The 18,534-nt window shown below is 41.5% G+C and overlaps 1 long non-coding RNA gene across 2 annotated transcripts in view; it reads right to left on the bottom strand.

The window, feature by feature from the left end:
• Nucleotides 1–6,384: 6,384 nt before the first annotated feature.
• Nucleotides 6,385–18,534, bottom strand: part of LOC308609963 — a 99,131-nt gene continuing 86,981 nt past the window's right edge. For both annotated transcript variants that reach the window (XR_014014377.1, XR_014014378.1), the window contains one exon: nt 6,385–7,184. This is a non-coding gene — a long non-coding RNA (uncharacterized lncRNA). The remainder of the gene's footprint in view (nt 7,185–18,534) is intronic.

An 18,534-nucleotide genomic window follows, 5' to 3' on the forward strand; every position in this document is an offset into this window, starting at 1 on the left:
GATGATCCAAAAGCCTTTGTTTCTCTCTTTTGATGTTGTAAAATTTGTCCACGAGGTACAAAGGGCAAAAGTAGCAATTGTGCAATTTTATCACCAGGAGAAATCGTTATTATATTTTTAATAGTTTGTGCCATGATTTTTATTTCTCCTTCGTAGTCAGAGTCTATGAGTCCTGGCATAATAGTTAAACCCTTCATGGCGACACTACTTCTTCCCAATAATAGTCCAATCAAACCCTTGGGTAAAGGTCCATAGATGCCCATAGAGAGGGCCTGAGGACCCATTTCAGGAGCTAATACATATCTGGCGGAGGTACTGAGGTCCAGTCCTGTGCTTCCTGCTGTTGCTCTGGAGAGCGAAGATATTGTATGTTTTTGTTTTTGGTTAATGTCTGATTGATAGTTTGAGGAGGATACACAGACGTTGCCCCTATTATTTGTTGGGGCCGGGGAAGGCCCCGGGAGGTGTTTCCCGACAGTGGTGTCCCATCCCTGTGGGCCACTGAGTGACAATCTCGTGCCCAACATTTTCCCCTATTGCATTTAGGGCATAAACCAGGGATTTTCTGACCATCTGGAGGTTTTTGAGTAGGGAAGGAAGGAGCAGGGTTACAATGAAAAGATCCACATTCTCCAGCAAAATGACCTGCCTTTCCGCATTGAAAACTAGTCTTTGTTCTCTTTTGATTGTTTTTAAACCTCACTTTAGTTAATGCTGCAGCCATAGCAGCACCCTGTATATAAGCAGGCCCAATGTCTGCACAAAGGCGAATATAATCCTCCAGTGTTCCCCGTTTTCTCCAAGGTCGAATCGCAGCCTGACATGCATTATTAGCGTTTTCAAAAGCAAGTTGCTTCACTACAATTGTACCAGTGAGTCCATCCACAATGAGTCTCCCCACCGCCTGTAACAATCTATCTACAAAATCAGCATATGGTTCATCAGGTCCCTGTCTCATTTTTGAAAGATCCTCAGTTTTGTGTGTAGAAGGTAATTTCCTCCAGCCTTGTAATGCCAAATGATTTATTTGAGGATAAGCAACAAAGGTATAAGTTAATTGATCTTGTAAAGAAATATATGGTCCTTCCCCAATCAGCATATGATAATCCACTGGAATATCATGGGTAGCATTCTTTTCTGCTTGTTCAGCAGCCCGTTCATAAAAATCAAACTTCCATATTAAATAATCTCCACCATTTAAACAAGCTCGTGCAATAGACTTCCAATCAGCGGGGGAAAGAGCTTCTCCTGCAATAGTGTCAACCATAGCAGTAGTAAAAGGAGCAGTGGGCCCATAATGAGCACAAGCAGATTTCAAATCTTTCAAAACTTTAAAAGGAAGAGCCTGATGCTCCCTAATAGCCTGTTGAGGATTATTAGGATCAGGTCTTTCTATGACAGGACAACAGAAAATAGGATCTTCTCCTCATTTTATTGCTGCTTATACAGCACGTTGCAAGAGACTGAGCATTTTTACAGATGTAGATTTTTGAGGAAGACAGCCCTTACTAATGTGCAGCTTTTTCACTGACTTATCTATCATAGCCATTAGAAGATCATCCTCAGGATGATTCTCTCTTTTACGTTTTTTTTTCTCTCTCTTTTATGTTTAAAAGCCTCATCGGTTAAGTCAAAATGTTCCTCTTCATCTGAAATATTTAAATTAATTAGCTCTTTCGGTTTAGGAAGTGGCGACACAGTAGCTGATAATACAGTCTTGTCTTCTGTCAGAGGCTTATGTTTTTCTGACTTTACATTCAAATCAACACTATCATGAGAAGAACCTAAACATATTTTTATCAGATTCCACAAACTAAATGTAACAACAGCAGTATGAGTAGGCCCTCGAGACTCATAATAATTTTTTAAATCTTCTCCAACTTTCGGCCAGATTTCTATGTCACAGAGTCGCCATCAGGAAACCAGGGAGATACATCATGGATATGCTGCAAAAATTCAGTCAACTCTGAGGTAGAAACTTTATTACCCCGAGCTATAAGCATCGAAAGTAAAACCTGAGCAAATAATTCACGCTCCTTTGAGCCCTTTTGCCCCATCTTATTTTACTTCTGACTGTTGCCTTATGCCTCTATTAGTTTCACTTTTACTCGTGGCCACACATATTTTGCATAAGGGTTCTCTTACCTGCACTTTCTTTTCCTTTTAATTGACTTCACGCTTCAGGTCCCTGTTCGGGTGCCACTTGCCATGGACCAGCCTCAGAAAGAGGATTTCACCGCCCAGGGTCAGAAGGGACGGGGTAAGGAACTGAAGTAGCACCAACGAATGGGGTCAGAAGGACCAAGACAACTGATGGTTGCAAGGTAAGTTTCATTATGCTACAGGTGCAGATTATATAGACTAGAAAAGGGAAGGTTGCCAGACGGTGGTTTACATTATCTAATGACTGTCTCGGCTCAAGGTTAACTTCCCTGGGAGAAAACCCATAAACCCAGAATCATCCAAAATAACCTGCATGTGCAGCGGGGAGACAGCTTTGCTTGTCTCATTTTACTTTCTTTCTCATTTCTGGGCCCTGGTGATTTATCTCCCATGGATTGGAACAAGGAGGGGAACAAGTAGGGACAGTCCCTTCGAGCAGCAGCGGCATGCCTGGCATGTCCGAAGGTGCTCTCAAGGCTGACTGCTTCCCACACATATGTTGGCTTCTTTAAGCCTCAAGCCCTCGATCCTTTGTTGAAATACAATAATTTCATTCCTATGGTTTTCAATACCAAAAACTCAACCTCCAGGAGGGTTAAAGCCTAATTTGTACTCCAAACCAAGTAGCAGTGCAGTTCGCTACTACTGAGGCTGAATCCATAAAGACTTCAAGACCACGACCAGAAGACAAGTTATTATATATAATACCCTAGAAGGCCTGAAACATAATTATCATATACATAGCTGGTCCTTCAGAGCTTTTTACCTATAACATGTTTTTTGATGAAAGTTATTTAATGTACTGGAGATAACTGTGAATTACTGATCAAATATTTGAATACTTATACTTACCTGGAATTTCATTTCTGCTGAAAGAAAAAGGAAGAACAGGGCTCACCTAAAAAAAAAACAAACTTTAGAAATGAAAGTAAACATCTTATCACACACTATCACTTTTGGAAGCAACATAGAGGGGCAGTCAACAGTAAAACACTGGTGAAATAGGACAAAACTCTAGGCCAAAAATCCATTATTTTTATCATCAGTGACAGTACCACAACTGTGCCCTTCATAATTAATAAGCACTCCTAAGAATCTTCATTTGGCACCCGATGATGTGTTTAAGAGAAACACTCTGGGAGGTTTTGAATCAGACTTGGTTTTTTGTTAGCCAAGTTACAGGAGAATTTTTACAGTGGGGGGAAGGGAAGAAGGAAACGGACCAGAAAAAGAATTGAAGCCATCATCTACAAACCAAAAAAGCACTGAGAGTTCCAAACGTTATGTCAGACACTAAAATGACTGATATAGGCTCAAGCAGTTTATAAAACCTATAAAAAGACTACACCAGCAACGTCCCCATTTATCTGTAGAGTTCAGAAACTAAAACAAGGAATAGTTCAGCTTAATATCTTATCTCAAGAGAATCATATACACTTCACATGAATAAAAATACCTGAAACCAAACATTTTTAAAAGCTCCCATACCCAAAATAGAAAGAAAAAAATTAATTCAGAAGACTCAATCAATCCATGATAATCACAAAACGGCTGGGCAATCTCCATCTCCCTTCCACACTAACCATCCATCCCCTGGAAGACCAAGGGAGATCAGACCTGCCAGACTTACCTTCCAGACCTTCCAGACACCTGGCTGCGGCAAAATTCGATGGAATCTCCTTGTGGAACAGCAGTTTCCCATCTCTTGTGTCTCTCCCTGTCATGATCATGCAGGAAGCAAGTCTGGCTGTGCTATTTCTTATCATTGTGTGTCACCCATCTGCAACATGATATTGAAAAAGTAGTTCCCTTTCCCCCAGAAGGTTGAGGCTCAGCTACAGGGGTAATTCTCCTGGGCACACAGTCATTATTTAGGCCGACTCAGTGACTTCAACAGGCTTAATCATGTGATCAGGTTTGTTGCCAGCTGCATAATGCTCCCACATCTGTAGATAGAGCCGCTCTAGTTCCATTGTGTATTGTTTGGTGTTGAACAGAGGGCTAGATGTTCTCTGCTTCCAGACTTTGCCACGAATTTTCTTCAGGTATTCTACATCAGTTCCCAGTTTCACAGCTATCTCTTCATATTCTCGTCTATTTTTAACAATCAGCTCAAGACAGCCTAAACAAGTGAGCTGGGAAGCTGCAACTCGGGAAGCAAGAGTCTCTCCTGGCATAGTCACCATGGGGGTCCCTGCCCAAAGGACGTCCATCCCTGTGGTGTGTCCATTACAGAGTGGAGTGTCCAAGCACACATCAGCCAGCTGGCCTCTCCGAACATGTTCCTCTTTAGGAGCAACAGGGGAAAAAATGATACGGTTCGGGGGAAGGCCCATATTTTGTGCGTACTGTTGAATATTAGCTTCTCCTGCTGCTGGAAAACGCAACAGCCACAGTACACTATTGGGAACACGCTTCAGAATATTTGCCCACATCTGCAAAGTAGATGGGTCAATTTTGTATAACTGATTAAAGTTACAGTACACAATGGCATCTTCCAGTAACCCGTACTGAGAACGTGTGGTTACAATAATGGTATGGGGAACCTCCTCTCCAGTGGCAGCCTTATTGTTGATCAGGGTAGTTGCCAGTCCATTGCTTATACTGAATCCATTAATTGTAATCTGAATTTGTCCTCTGTTAATCATTTCAATAACCGCTTCTGCAACAGTATTCATAGGAATGACAGGCATATTAAGAGTTGTATTACTGCTGCCTGCGTTGTCTTCTCCATCAGGACATTTCATCTTGACTATTTGCACATCTGATAGACTATCAAGAAATGCTTGGAGGTCGATGCCATTCAGCACAATCCGATTGTCATAAATGTGCCCATTGGACTTAAAATCGATGACAGCTTTTTTCTTCAGCTGAGGGAACATATTAGCATGATCACCAATAAAGAAAGTATGGGGCATATAAGCCAGTTTCTCAGAATACTGCTCAGCAACTTCAGCAGGTGAAGTTTCCTGATCAGTGATGATATAATCCATGAAAAGCACGCCACTAGTCCCAGGGTACCCCAGCCACATTGCCTGAATAGGAGCTGGCCTGAGAGCAAAGAGTTCATTTCAAGCACCCCTGGTATAACCATTCATATTTACAAGGATGTGTATACCATCTTGATGGATGCAATCAGCTGCTTTCCCATTGCATGGAATCTGAGAAAGATCAATGAAATGATTGGCTTCTGCCATCACCTTCGCTCGGAAGTTTGTGCCATCATGTGGGCTCAGGGCATAACAGAGTATCTCAAATTTATCAGGATTGTGCATGCCTGGAATAGACTGCATAAGATGAGAAGTAGGATGATTCCCAAAGTCAGAACTCATGTATCCTACACGCAGTCGACCATCACTGAGCTTCAAGTCTTTTGGATGTTCATACGGTGGTTTATGAAGGACACTTATATTAGCCAAGCAGAGGTTCCCATGCCTCTCAGCAATAGCCTTCCTGAAGCCATGAGAAAGAGGATAGAGCATACTATGATGAGGCTGCACAGAAGGCAACCTATTCTTCTACAACTGGTCAGCCACAATGCTGACCAACTTCTTCATTCGCTCATCATAGTCTGTCCAATCACAGACAGCCTGCAGGCAATGAGCCAAATTACAATAAGCGTCAGAAAAATCAGGTTGAAGCTTCAGAACAGTGCGATAAGAAGCAATTGCTTCTGGAATATTCCCTGAATCGTGGTGAATGGAAGCCAGATTGCTGTGGGCATCCGCAAATGCAGGGCTGATCTGAACGGCACGAGTATAACACTGCAAGGCTCCCTGAACATCCTGCATCTCCCGTAGGGTGTTTCCCATATCACAGTAGGCATCAGCAAAGGTAGGACTGATTCGAATAGCCTCCTTATAATGCATCAGAGTTTCCTGAAGTTTTCCCTGCTGCTTCAATACACTTGCTAAATTTGAATGGGCATCAGCAAAGTCTGGGCAGAGTTCTAATGCTTTACGATACAAGCGAACTGCCTCTTCACTGTTTCCCTGTTCTCCTTTGATATTGGCTAGGTTATTCAGAGAGTCTGCATGGGTGGGACACAGCCGGAGAGCTGTATGATAACAATCTTCTGCTTCAGCAACACTGCCCTTCTCTTTGAGAGCGTTTCCTAGGTTGCAGTAAGCATCAGGGAAATGTGGTTGCAATTCAATAGCTCGCCTGTAGGTGTCTATTGCCAGATCCATCAGGCCTTGCTCATAGTATACACAAGCCAGGTTGCCATGTACCACTGCATGATTTGGACTCAAGCTTAGGGCACGAAGGTAAGCTGCCACAGCTCTGTCCAAAATCCGTGCCTCTTTGAAGACATTTCCTAAATTGATATAAGCATCCAGAAAATTGGGGTCAAGGGTGACAGCCTTTTCAAAGTGATGAATTGCAAGCCAAATCTCCCCTTGCGCATTGAAAACACAGCCAAGATTACTCCAAGCTACTGCAAAGTTCGGTTGTGTCTCAATTGTTTTCAAATAACATGCCTTGGCTTCTTCCAAGCCACCCAGGGCTTCGAGCAGGTTCCCAAGGTCACTGCGAACACAGTACAAATCAGGATTTTACTGAAGAGCAGAGACATAAGCTTGTACTGCCCCTTCCATGTCGCCTGCTGCTACCAATGCGGCTGCCAGGTTAATATAACCATCGATGAAATCTGGTTTGTGACGCAATGCATGCTGGTAATGCTCAGTTGCTTCCTGAAACTGCCCTCTTTCCTTGTACACATTCCCCAAATTCGAATAGGCTTCTGCCAGAAGAGGGTTCTGTTTAATTGCCAGAGTACTAAAGTGGGCAGATCTGTTCAGCCTTCGACACTGGAAGTGTATAGATGAAAGTAATAAAAGTACACCAGTATTGCCTGGCTCTTGTCTCCAGAGCTGCATGCAGTGTCTCTCAGCTGTCTCAAAATCTCCTGCCTGATATTCTCGATGTGCCAACTCAGCTAACCCTTGGAAGGAAAGCATACGTTTCGTCGGTTCTGTGCTGTCGGCCACATTGCCCACGTAAGACGCCATCTGGAGCTTCTGGAGAGAGTGAAAAAAAGGGGGTAATTGAGTCCCGCTGCCGCCACTACTGGCAAGAATGTTTCTAGAGGTAGCAAACACGAGCGCAGCAGCCGTACCACTGCTTTGGCAGGATTAAGCAGTGGCAACAGTTACAGGCACTGAACCTTAGGAACTCTGGTTGGCCATCTACCTCTCATGCTCTTGAAATCTTAATTCTTTTTTTTTTATTAGTTTCTGCTTTATAACAAAGTGAATCAGTCATACATATACATCTGTTCCCACATCCCTTCCCTCATGCATCTCCCTCCATCCCACCCCTCCAGACGGTCACAAAGCACCGAGCTGATCTCCCTGTGCTCTGCGGCTGCTTCCCACTATCTATCTACCTTACGTTTGGTAGTGTATATATGTCCATGCCTCTCTTTCGCTTTGTCACAGCTTACCCTTCCCCCTCCCCATATCCTCAAGTCCATTCTCAAGTAGGTCTGTGTCTTTATTCCCGTTTTGCCCCTAGGTTCTTCATGACATTTTTTTTAAATTCCGTATATATGTGTTAGCATACGGTATTTGTCTTTCTCTTTCTGACTTACTTCACTCTGTATGACAGACTCTAGGTCTATCCACCTCATTACAAATAGCTCAGTTTCGTTTCTTTTTATGGCTGAGTAATATTCCATTGTATATACGTGCCACATCTTCTTTATCCATTCATCCGATGATGGACACTTAGGTTGTTTCCAGCTCCGGGCTATTGTGAATAGAGCTGCAATGAACATTTTGGTACAGGTCTCTTTTTGAATTATGGTTTTCTCAGGGTATATGCCTAGTAGTGGGATTGCTGGGTCATATGGTAGTTCTATTTTTAGTTTTTTAAGGAACCTCCATACTGTTCTCCATAGTGGCTGTACCAATTCACATTCCCACCAGCAGTGCAAGAGGGTTCCCTTTTTTCCACACCCTCTCCAGCATTTATTGTTTCTAGATTTCTTGATGATGGCCATTCTGACTGGTGTGAGATGATATCTCATTGTAGTTTTGATTTGCATTTCTCTAATGATTAGTGATGTTGAGCATTCTTTCATGTGTTTGTTGGCAGTCTGTATATCTACTTTGGAGAAATGCCTATTTAAGTCTTCTGCCCATTTTTGGATTGGGTTGTTTGTTTTTTTGATGTTGAGCTGCATGAGCTGTTTATAAATTTTGGAGATTAATCCTTTGTCAGTTGCTTCATTTGCAAATAATTTCTCCCATTCTGAGGGTTGTCTTTTGGTCTTGTTTATGGTTTCCTTTGCTGTGCAAAAGCTTTGAAGTTTCATTAGGTCCCATTTGTTTATCTTTGTTTTTATTTCCATTTCTCTAGGAGGTGGGTCCAAAAGGATCTTGCTGTGATTTATGTCATAGAGTGTTCTGCCTATGTTTTCCTCTAAGAGTTTGATAGTTTCTGGCCTTACATTTAAGTCTTTAATCCATTTTGAGCTTATTTTTGTGTATGGTGCTAGGGAATGATCTAATCTCATACTTTTACATGTCCCTGTCCAGTTTTCCCAGCACCACTTATTGAAGAGGCTGTCTTTTCTCCACTGTACATTCCTGCCTCCTTTATCAAAGATAAGTTGGCCATATATGCGTGGGTTTATCTCTGGGCTTTCTATCCTGATCCACTGATCTGTCTTTCTGTTTTTATGCCAGTACCAGACTGTCTTAATTACTGTAGCTTTGTAGTATAGTCTGAAGTCAGGGAGCCTGATTCCTCCAGCTCCGTTTTTCGTTCTCAAGATTGCTTTGGCTATTCGGGGCCTTTTGTTTTTCCAAACAAATTTTGAAATTTTTTGTTCTAGTTCTGTGAAAAATGCCAGTGGTAGTTTGATAGGGATTGCATTGAATCTGTAGATTGCTTTGGGTAGTAGAGTCATTTTCACAATATTGATTCTTCCAATCCAGGAGCATGGTATATCTCTCCATCTATTTGTATCATCTTTAATTTCTTTCATCAGTGTCTTATAATTTTCTGCATACAGGTCTTTTGTCTCCTTAGGTAGGTTTATTCCTAGATATTTTATTCTTTTTGTTGCAATGGTAAATGGGAGTGTTTTCTTGATTTCATTTTCAGATTTTTCATCATCAGTGTACAGGAATGCCAGAGATTTCTGTACATTAATTTTGTATCCTGCTACTTTACCAAATTCATTGATTAGCTCTAGTAGTTTTTCGGTAGCATCTTTAGGATTCTCTATGTATAGTATCATGTCATCTGCAAACAGTGACAGCTTTACTTCTTCTTTTCCAATTTGGATTCCTTTTATTTCCTTTTCTTCTCTGATTGCTGTGGCTAAAACTTCCAAAACTAGGTTGAATAAGAGTGGTGAGAGTGGGCAGCCTTGTCTTGTTCCTGATCTTAGTGGAAATGGTTTCAGTTTTTCACCATTGAGGACAATGTTGGCTGTGGGTTTGTCATATATGGCCTTTATGATGTTGAGGAAAGTTCCCTCTATGCCTACTTTCTGCAGGGTTTTTATCATAAATGGGTGTTGAATTTTGTCGAAAGCTTTCTCTGCATCTATTGAGATGATCATATGGTTTTTCTCCTTCAACTTGTTAATATGGTGTATCACATTGACTGATTTGCGTATATTGAAGAATCCTTGCATTCCTGGAATAAACCCCACTTGATCATGGTGTATAATCCTTTTAATGTGCTGTTGGATTCTGTTTGCTAGTATTTTGTTGAGGATTTTTGCATCTATGTTCATCAGTGATACTGGCCTGTAGTTTTCTTTCTTTGTGACATCCTTGCCTGGTTTTGGTATCAAGGTGATGTCGGCCTTGTAGAATGAGTTTGGGAGTGTTCCTCCCTCTGCTATATTTTGGAAGAGTTTGAGAAGGATAGGTGTTAGTTCTTCTCTAAATGTTTGATAGAATTCACCTGTGAAGCCATCTGGTCCTGGGCTTTTGTTTGATGGAAGATTTTTAATCACAGTTTCAATTTCAGTGCTTGTGATTGGTCTATTCATATTTTCTATTTCTTCCTGAGTCAGTCTTGGCAGTTTGTGCATTTCTAAGAATTTGTCCATTTCTTCCAGGTTGTCCATTTTATTGGCATAGAGTTGCTTATAGTAATCTCTCATGATCTTTTGTATTTCTGCAGTGTCAGTTGTTACTTCTCCTTTTTCATTTCTAATTCTATTGATTTGAGTCTTCTCCCTTCTTTTCTTGATGAGTCTGGCTAATGGTTTGTCAATTTTGTTTATCTTCTCAAAGAACCAGCTTTTAGTTTGGTTGATCTTTGCTATCGTTTCCTTCATTTCTTTTTCATTTATTTCTGATCTGATCTTTATGATTTCTTTCCTTCTGCTAGCTTTGGGGGTTTTTTGTTCTTCTTTCTCTAATTGCTTTAGGTGCAGGGTCAGGTTGTTTACTCGAAATGCTTCCTGTTTCTTAAGGTGGGATTGTATTGCTATAAACTTCCCCCTTAGAACTGCTTTTGCTGCGTCCCATAGGTTTTGGGTCGTCGTGTCTCCATTGTCATTTGTTTCTAGGTATTTTTTAATTTCCTCTTTGATTTCTTCAGTGATCACTTCGTTATTGAGTAGTGTATTGTTTAGCCTCCATGTGTTTGTATTTTTTACAGATCTTTTCCTGTAATTGATGTCTAGTCTCATAGCATTGTGGTTGCAAAGATACTTGATACAATTTCAATTTTCTTAAATTTACCGAGGCTTGATTTGTGACCCAAGATATGATCTATCCTGGAGAATGTTCCATGAGCACTTGAGAAAAATGTGTATTCTGTTGTTTTTGGATGGAATGTCCTATAAATATCAATTAAGTCCATCTCCTTTAATGTATCATTTAAAGCTTGTGTTTCCTTATTTATTTTCATTTTGGATGATCTGTCCATTGGTGAAAGTGGGGTGTTAAAGTCCCCTACTATGATTGTGTGACTGTCGATTTCCCCTTTTATGGCTGTTAGTATTTGCCTTATGTATTGAGGTGCTCCTATGTTGGGTGCATAAATATTTACAATTGTTATATCTTCTTCTTGGATTGATCCCTTTATCGTTATGTAGTGTCCTTCTTTTTCTCTTCTAATAGTCTTTATTTTAAAGTCTATTTTGTCTGATATAAGAATTGCTACTCCAGCTTTCTTTTGATTTCCATTTGCATGGAATATCTTTTTTCCATCCCCTTACTTTCAATCTGTATGTGTCTCTAGGTCTGAAGTGGGTCTCTTGTAGACAGCATATATATGGGTCTTGTTTTTGTATCCATTCAGACACTCTGTGTCTTTTGGTGGGAGCATTTAGTCCATTTACATTTAAGGTAATTATTGATATGTATGTTCCTATTCCCATTTCCTTAATTGCTTTGGGTTCGTTATTGTAGGTATATTCCTTCTGTTGTGTTTCTTGCCTAGAGAAGTTCCTTTAGCATTTGTTGTAAAGCTGGTTTGGTGGTGCTGAAGTCTCTCAGCTTTTGCTTGTCTGTAAAGGTTTTAATTTCTCCATCAAATCTGAATGAGATCCTTGCTGGGTAGAGTAATCTTGGTTGCAGGTTCCTCTCCTTCATCACTTTAATTATGTCCTGCCACTCCCTTCTGGCTTGTAGAGTTTCTGCTGAGAGATCAGCGGTTAACCTGATGGGGATTCCCTTGTGTGTTACTTGTTGTTTTTCCCTTGCTGCTTTTAATATGATTTCTTTGTGTTTAAATTTTGACAGTTTGATTAATATGTGTCTTGGTGTATTTCTCCTTGGATTTATTCTGTATGGGACTCTCTGTGCCTCCTGGACTTGATTAACTATTTCTTTTCCCATATTGGGGAAGTTTTCAACTATAATCTCTTCAAATATTTTCTCAGTCCCTTTCTTTTTCTCCTCTTCTGCTGGAACCCCTATAATTTGAATGTTGGTGTGTTTAATGTTGTCCCAGAGGTCTCTGAGACTGTCCTCTGTTCTTTTCATTCTTTTTTCTTTATTTTGCTCTGCATCAGTTATTTCCACTATTTTATCTTCCACCTCACTTATCCGTTCTTCTGCCTCAGTTATTCTGCTATTGATCCCATCTAGAGTATTTTTCATTTCATTTATTGTGTTTTTAATTGATGCTTGATTCATCTTTAGTTCTTCTAGGTCCTTGTTAACTTGTTTCTTGCATTTTGTCTATTCTATTTCCAAGATTATGGATCTTGGAAATAGAATCTTGGATCAGCTTTACTATCATTATTCTGAATTCTTTTTCAGGTAGACTGCCTATTACCTCTTCATTTGTTAGGTCTGGTAGGTGTTTATCTTGCTCCTTCACCTGCTGTTTTTCTGTCTTCTCATTTTGCTTATGTTACTGTGTTTGGGGTCTCCTTTTTGCAGGCTGCAGATTCGTAGTTCCCGTTGTTTTTGGTGTCTGACCCCAGTGGCTAAGGTTGTTTCAGTAGGTTGTGTAGGCTTCCTGGTGGGGGGGGACTAATGCCTGTGCTCTGGTGGTTGAGGCTCGATCTTGTCTTTCTGGTGGACAGGTCCACGTCTGGTGGTGTGTTTTGGGGTGCCTATGGCCTTATTATGTTTTTAGGTAGCCTCTCTGCTAATGGGTGGGGTTGTGTTCCTGCCTTGCTAGTTGCTTGGCATAGGGTGACCCACACTGTAGTTTGCTGGTCGTTGACTGAAGCTGGGTGCTGGTGTTGGGATGGAGATCTCTGGGAGATTTTCACTGCTTGATATTATGTGGAGCTGGGAGGTCTCTTGTGGACCCGTGTCCTGAAGTTGGCTCTCCCACTTCAGAGGCACAGCGCTGGCTCCTGGCTGCAGCACCAAGAGCCTTTCATCCACCCGGCTCAGAATAACAGGGAGAAAAAGTAGAAAGAAAGAATTAGTAGAAGAAAGAAAGAGAGAGGGAAAGAAAGGAAGAAGGGAAGAAAGGAAGGAAGGAAGAAAGAAAGAAAGGAGGGAGGGAGGGAGGAATGATGGAAAGAAAGAAGGAAAGAAAGGAGGGAGGGAGGGAGGAAGGAAAGAAAAAGAAAGTGGAAAGAAGAAGGGTGGGAGGGAGGAAAGAAAAAGAAAGAAGGAAAGGAGGTGCGGAAGGAGGGAGGGAGGAAGGGAAGGTAGGAAAAAAGAAAGAGCAGGTAAAGTAAAATAGAATAAAGTATGGAATATAGTAGCATTATTAAAATTAGAAAGTAATTATTGGAAAAAAAAACCAAAAAAACAAAAAAACGGACCGATAGAACCCTGGGACATATGGTGGAAGCAAAGCTATACAGAGAGAATCTTACACAGAAGAATACACATACACATTCACAAAAAGAGAGCAGGGGGGGAAATCAAAAATCTTGCTCTCCAAGTCCACCTCCTCAATTTGGGATAATTCGTTGTAAAAAGAGGAAAAGGGCGAGAAGTCTGAAATCTTGCTCTCTAAGTCCACCTCCTTAATTTGGAATAATTCGTTGTAAAAAGAGGAAAAGGGGGGAAAGTCTTAATTCTTGTCCTCAAAGTCCACTTCCTCAATTTGGGATGATTCGCTGTCCATTCATGCACTCCACAGACGCAGGGCACATCAAATGGACCGTGGAGCTTTAATCCGCTGCCTCCGAGGCTGCACAGAGAGATTTCCCTGTCTCTGCTCTCACAGCTCCCGGGTCTCAGCCTTGGACCTGGCCCCACCTCTGCGCGTAGGTCGCCGGAGGGCGTCCGTTCTTCGCTCAGACAGGACGGGTTTAAAGGAGCCGCTGATTCGGGGGCTCTGGCTCACTCAGGCAGAGGTGAGGGAGGGGCGCGCAGTGTGGGGCGGGCCTGCGGCGGCAGAGGCCGGCGTGACGTTGCAGCAGCCCGTGGCGCTCCGTGCGCTTTCCCGGGAAAGCCGTCCCCGGGTCTCGGGACCCCGGCAGTGGCGGGGTGCACAGGCCCCCCGGAAGGCGGGGCGGACAGTGACCCGCGCTCGCACACAGGCCCCGCGGCGGCGGCGGGCCGCGGCGGTGGGCCGCGGCGGCGGCGGCGGCCGACGCCTGTGTCCGAGGTCCGCGCCTTACCCGCGGCTCGCGCCTGACTCCGGCGCTTCCCCAAGCAGCCCTCTTAATGCCCTCTCCTCGCGCACCAGGAAACAAAAGGGAAAAAAGTCTCTTGCCTCTTCAGCAGCTCCAGACCCTTTCCCCGGACTCCCTCCGGGCTAGCCGTGGTGCACTAACCCCTTCAGGCTCTCTTCCTGCCGCCAGCCCCAGTCCTCTCCCTGCGCTCCGACTCGAAATCTTAATTCTTAACCCTGCCCTCTTCCACCATTTTTCTCCTAATCAGGGAATAAAAATTACCTATCCATTTGCCTTAGAAGAAATCAAAAGTCAGTAGTCCAAACACTTTTTAAAATATTGTTTTCTGTCCAGTTGGAAATGAAATACATGATTGACTTTTCTTCATCATTCATATAGTCAACGTGGAAAACATTACGGCCATGAATTTCAATACAGTAAGATGAGAAAATTTTAAATTGGCCTTCCCAAACCACTAATAAGTAACCGATGTTGTATATAATGCTAAAATCTTAGAGACTGAGTTTGATATTTTAAAAGTTCTGAAAACATTAGCTAATTTCTCCTCATCAAATTTCTCATGACTCAAACCTGAGTATTACTTTTTAAAAGATAAATTTATTTATTTTTATTTATTTATTTTTATTTTGGCTGCATTGGGTCTTCAGTGCTGCGTGCAGGCTTTCTCTAGTTGCGGCGAGCGGGGGCTACTCTTTGTTGTGGTGCCGGGGCTTCTCATCACAGTAGCTTCTATTGTTGTTCCACAACTCTATGGGTTCCTTTTTAGGTCCTACGAAGAACCCTAGAAATTAGTTCATGTAATTATATGTTTTTGCAAAATTGCCAAAAGTGAGATATTTTAACTTCCATCAGGTAAGACAAGCGTCTATTTCTTTGCCAATTTTTCTTCTATCATAGTCCGCTATGTTGGATCATATTGGATTGGTCACAGGCTTTTTTGAAATCCGGCTAAGGAGATGTTTTAAGTGAGGCTATTATGTGATTTTCAGACACCACCATATGTAATTGACTATATAATATCCCATTACAGGAATAACTTCCAGTACTCTTACTGACTACTCTACTGACTTAACTAGCACAAGACACAGAAGCGTAAGGACAAAAACCACCTTACAATATAGCCATGTCTTGCACTTCACAGCTCTCAAAGCATGTGCATTTGAAGAAGAAAAAAAGAACTGAAAAGTATAAAACCAGAAGTTATTCTGCGGAAAATTATTTCAATCATCAGGCATGTGAAAGATAAGTCAAAGATTCAGGTTTCTTCAATGCTTAGTAAAAACGGAAATTTCCTTCTGTCAAGAATATACTCCAGGGCTTCCCTGGTGGTGCAGTGGTTGAGAGTCTGCCTGCCAATGCAGGGGACACGGGTTCGTGCCCTGGTCCAGGAAGATCCCAAATGCCGCATAGTGGCTAGGCCCGTGAGCCATGGCCACTGATCCTGCATGTCCGGAGCCTGTGCCCCGCAACGGGGAGAGGCCACAACAGTGAGAGGCCAGCATACTGCAAAAAAAAAAAAAAAACAACACCAATATACTCCAGGGGCTTCCCGGATGGCACAGTGGTTAGGAAGCCACCTGCCAATGCAGGGGACACGGGTTTGAGCCCTGGTCCGGGAAGATCCCACATGCCACGGAGCAACTAAGACCGTGTGCCACAACTATGGAGCCTGCTCTCTAGAGCCCATGAGCCACAACTACTAAGACTATGAGCCACAACTACTGAAGCTTGCATGCCTAGAGCCCGTGCTCTGCAACAAGAGAAGCCACCGCAATAAGAAGCCTGCACACCACAACAAAGAGTATCCCCCAGTCGCTGCAACTAGAGAAAGACTGCGCACAGCAACGAAGACACAACACAGTCAAAAATAAATAAATAAATAAATAAATAAAAGAATATACCCCATCAATAATGTGTGTAATGGAATGGTGTGAATGAGTATTTTATCAGAATTCCTGTAATGCACAATCCTATAGCAGTACTGAAATCAGTAATGCATTTATAATAGTAAATATTTATGAGGAAGTAATCCATAGAGGTTTTCTCAAAGTTAACAATGAAAATTGATGTGACATTATCAATAATAAATTGTGACGCTGAAATAAACTTTTCTAAACTATTAATAACTAAAAGCAAACTCTAATCAACCATGTTAAAAGAAATCTATGTCTATAAACTACGAAGTTTATTTCTCAAAATTTTATTTCTAAAACACATAAACTGTCATATGAGGAGGCAGTTAAAGAATATATAGCTACAAGAGTTGGGAAAAAGTCTTATAGAGACACATCTGGCAGTAGTTAATTTTCAAATGTCATTTTTCTAGATTTTGTGACACCTATAGTATTGATATTTGAAAGCATTTAAAAAATTGTAATTTGAAGATTTGCTATTTCCAGGTAGAGTAAAATATTTTGAAGTAAAACAACATTTCCACTGAGAAAAATTTAAAAAGCCAAATAAAATAGTCAGCATTCAATCAAAAAGTTCTAGACATACCAAGAGATAGAATCATATGACTAAAATTCTAAGAAAGGAACAGATAATACAACAATATTTATATAAGATATTGTGTATCTTTATCAGGAAAAGTCTTTATCAAGAAAAGACTTTAAAATCATCAGAATTAATATTATATTTTATTTATTTGTATATTTTATTTATATATTTATATAAAGGACTTAAAGATAAAGCCCTAGTTAAGGCAGTGACAAAAGCAGTAGCAGTGGGAGTGAAAAGAAATGGTTATAGTCAAGGATATTTTGTCAGTAAAAGTCCAAGATCAAATGTCTGACTGCATACATGGGATGGATAGACGGAGTGGGAAAAATCAAAGTTAACTATAGAGGTTCTAGTGAAGATGGGGTTGCCATCACCCAACCCAAGGGGTTGCGATCATCCCCAAGGTCTAGGAGACTCAAGGGAAGGTTGTGGTCGAGGAAAAGTTAATTGCTGGGAAAATAAGACTCCCAGTCTCTCCATCTCCTTATACTAGTTTTTTTTTTAACATCTTTATTGGAGTATAATTGCTTTACAATGGTGTGTTAGTTTCTGCTTTATAACAAAGTAAATCAGTTATACACATACATATGTCCCCATATCTCTTCCCTCTTGCATCTCCCTCCCTTCCACCCTCCCTATCTCACCCCTCTAGGTGGTCACAAAGCACCCAGCTGATCTCCCTGTGCTCTGCGGCTGCTTCCCACTAGCTATCTATTCCTTATACCAGTTTTGTTTTTCTGCTCATATATGTAGCAGCATTTCATTCAAGGGGAAAGTCATTGATCTGACTGGTCAAATTAAAAACCATAGTTCAAGGCACATTTACAGTGGTTAGTTCCTCCACAATTTAGAAAGTAACGTTCACAACTTCCCTCTTCCTACACCGCAGAACACATTGGCCATTCCTCCAAAGTCTCCACTCCATAGAGTGGACCAGAGATGACGTTAGCCCAGAACTGAGAGCTTGGCATGAGATGGTGTCAACCCCACCTAGAGCTCTGGCATAAGTTATGACCCAACCCAGTTCTACAGAGAGCTCTGCATGGAATCTTGTCTCAGCCATAATAATGTGATTCTGTTTTTCATTTGGTTGTCTTCTTTGCTTAACTTTCCCTGGCCACTCTGACAAACAAAATTTCAGGCAATCCTGGGCCACTCACTAACTTTATTCCATCTAATGTTATCCAGATTCCCAAGAAAATTACTAACAATAAAGGGGGAAATTTGGAACATGGTGAGTTTTACGTGCCTGAAATATACAGGTAACTGAATCCAGTTAAGTAGCAAATTATTTGGATCTCAAATATGCCAGTAGAAGAGCAGACTAAGCTCAATTTAATGTACTCTTACTGGAGACACATGTAAATTCTGGGTCAATTTTGAAAAAGTTAAAAGCACATAGCTGAGATTAAAAGAAAGAAAGGAACACCTGCATGTTTCAGAAAGTAACAGAGAAATTAAATCCAGAGAAATAAGAGCAGACTGATGTCTATGGGTTCTGTTCCTTAGTATAGGCCTTATGTAAATAGGGGCTGGAGCTAGAAATCTAACATTACCTTGAGGCCAGGAATTTAGACCCAGGATGGAACAATATTGAGAAGTTAGTACAGATATCCTACAGAAATTTCATGAGGAACTGCTTAGTCCATTAAGAGGGCCAAGGGAGGTGGTGAGGAAGATTGGTATCTCTTGAAAACCTTCAGGTACAGAAAACATCAACACCTCTGAAAAGTAGGCCTTCCCAGAGTTGTGATGGCCAGGTTGTCACTAACCTCTAAGGCCCTGTAGGAATCAGAAAATGCAAGGAGAGTAATTCAAAGAAAAACAGATGCAGGATG

The sequence above is a fragment of the Mesoplodon bidens genome, assembly GCF_964165515.1.
Source record: "Mesoplodon bidens genome assembly, contig: HAP1_SCAFFOLD_206, whole genome shotgun sequence".
Classification (NCBI taxonomy): domain Eukaryota; kingdom Metazoa; phylum Chordata; class Mammalia; order Artiodactyla; family Ziphiidae; genus Mesoplodon; species Mesoplodon bidens.